Below are 3,037 nucleotides of genomic sequence, written 5' to 3'. Positions count from 1 at the left end.
CAGTATCGAAATGTGATTGTTTCAGTTAGTGGAATAGTTTCATTTTTAAAGTGAAAGTATTTGACATGAGTGTTTTTGTTTCACTTTTGACACGTAATACTTAAATAATGGAGGAGATATTATGTTGCCGTGGGCTCGAACTCTGCAAGAAGTTAAAAAATTCTTTTGACTAAAACACAACTGGAACCCTAAGTAAGGCATCTGTAAAATTTGAATGAAATTGGTTGTGTAGTTCTCGAGTTTTAGGGATTCACACACACACACACACACACAGACAGACAGACAGACACACATTCTCATTTTTATATATATAGATGAAAAGCAATTATAATTAAGAATTGAAAAATTGAAATGCCTTCACAAATTTGCGACATTTCATTATAAAATTACTATTAAAATTTAATAATATTAATTTAGAAGTAATTATATAATACATTTCTTCAAGTCTAAGATCACATGTAGAATTGTCAATATTATACAGTGGTGCATAACTAATAATGGGCCACTTTAAATCCCTAAATCTCTCCTGTGCTGGTTCCAATTGCCACACCCAATACACCACCTCAAATGGTGGGCTGAAGCACAAGGAAGGGGTGGGAGGGTGACACTGCACCACTAAGCAGGCAGAGCGGCTACAGCAAGTCAACGATTAGGTGTTCGTGACTTAAGGTGACCCACACTATACTTTGTAGAGCTCAGCTAGCAGTCAATAGGGACAGCTCCACTTCAAGTCTCTTTCCGAAATCCAAGTGATTGATCTTCAGGTTAGTACTCTGTCCTTGGAAAAAACCCCAAGCTATGTAAACAGTTCAAAGCACAAGAGCGTCACAGCATTCATCTCCTGCTGGAGATTGTAGAGTGACTGCCAACCAGTCCTGCTGGTGTACTTTGCTTCATGTGTCACTTGATGCAGAAGCACTTAGATTTAAGAAGCTCTATATCAGAAAATAAAAGTGAAGGTCATGGTTGGAATACTTTTGATCAGGGATAAACGAGTGATTAATAAATTATGGCTTGAGTTTAAAAGTTAAGTCATCTATTCAGTAGCAAGGCTTGACTTAGAATTAAATAACAGTCAACAAGGCATGCTAGAAATAACAGTCAAATCTGTGTTCTGGACCATTATACAATAAATACATCTTGATTACTTGACCATTACACACACACTTATACAAAAAACAAAAAATGCAAAATATGAAACATTTCAATAAAGTATCTTTATTTTTATAAAATATTTACAGATTTATTTATGTAAATTTTTTTTGCATATTTTATTAATGTTTGGAAGAGAAATGAATTTGGAATAAAATATAGAAAAACAAAATTAGAATATTTATCAGATTTATACAATGAGAAGTGAAGTACTATAAAGATATCACATTTATACAATAAACAAAACAAAAGCTATAGCAATATCACATATCATAAGAAAACAAAGGGAATACCAATATCACATACATACCAAGAATAAAAGGGTAAGAGTTAGAGTGATATCACATTGATACCATAAATAAGGAAGAAAAACTCTAGCATTATCACACTTATACCATGAACAAGATGACAAAACCTATGACAATTTCACATTTACTCCATGATTAAGTCAAAAGCTAAAGAAGTATCACATTTATACATTGAACAAGAGCTACAGTGATATGACAACAGAAAATGTGATATCGATATAGCATCTCATTTACAGAATGAACATGAAGAAAGACAAATAATAATAATGCTACAAAACAAAAACAACATTCCCCCAGAATTCAATCTTCAAACATTTAATATTTTTGAGCAGCAACAAGAACAAGAAAAGGAACTGACTGAACAAATACAAGTGCATAATAAATATTAACAAACATTATTCTATATACATGTACAATATTTAAAAGGTTGGTGAAATACATAGAATACAAATGTTGAGTATGAGATATTACGTCTAAAAATATGTAATATTCCAGCTAGAAATAGTATTTTGGGAATTATAACCATAGTTAAATCTTTAATAATAATAATAGAAAATATGATATTAAATGACAAATAATAATGTAATAATGGTTTCAAATTTTGGCACAAAGCCAGTAATGGATGCCCTTCCAGCCACTTTACAATGTGGACTGGATACTTTTTACATGGCATCAACACTGACAGGATCACCAAGTAACTAGCAACACAAAGATCCTTTGAGGGGAGGGGGCATTGGAGGAGGTGATCATGTACCAGATGATGAAAGGTTGGTGTGACAGAGAGAGACAGAAACAGGTGTCTGGTGCATGCATAGCTGTGTGGTTAGGAAGCTTCCTTCCCAGCCCAGTCGCACCACAGCATGGCACTTGGGCAATTGTTTCCTATTATAGCACCTGGCTGAGCAAAATTTCATGAGTGGATTTGGTAGATGGAAACTGTGTGGAAGTCCAAGATGAACATATATTTACAAATGTATATGTGTGTGAGTGTGTATGCACCTTGTCTTAACATTAAATATAGTTGTAAATTAGTGCCAGCATCATATAAGAAGTGTTGCTCCTTCCCAATCTTCTGGTCGTTAGGGAATTATTATTACCTTAGTTGGAAACAAGCAACGATTGATGACTGAAAAGGTATCAAGCCATTGAAAGTCTCTCTCAAAAAAAATCTCATCTAATCAATGCAGGTAAAAGTAGATGTTAAAATGATGATGATTTATATGTGCGTGTGTGTATATATACATATATATATAATGTACTGTTCTGTTATGTGATATGGGTGGAATCAACATAAAAGTACTCCATCCAGTGAGAGAAAAATATCATTTAATATATATACTGGATTTAAATTTGAGCTACTATTAGTTTCATACTTCTGAAAACACAGCGGTCAGACATAACTTACCAAGTATTTCCAAGTAACCCTGGATTGTTTGGAAATAAGTGGCATGCTATCAAGATTGTCTGACCATTGTATTTTCAGAAGCATGAATCTTACAGCAGCTTGAAGTTAAACCCCGTATATATTAAATATATCAATATATATATATATATATATATATATATATATATATATA

This window comes from Octopus bimaculoides, chromosome 17 (assembly GCF_001194135.2).
Source record: "Octopus bimaculoides isolate UCB-OBI-ISO-001 chromosome 17, ASM119413v2, whole genome shotgun sequence".
Classification (NCBI taxonomy): domain Eukaryota; kingdom Metazoa; phylum Mollusca; class Cephalopoda; order Octopoda; family Octopodidae; genus Octopus; species Octopus bimaculoides.
This window is presented reverse-complemented; position numbering follows the sequence as displayed.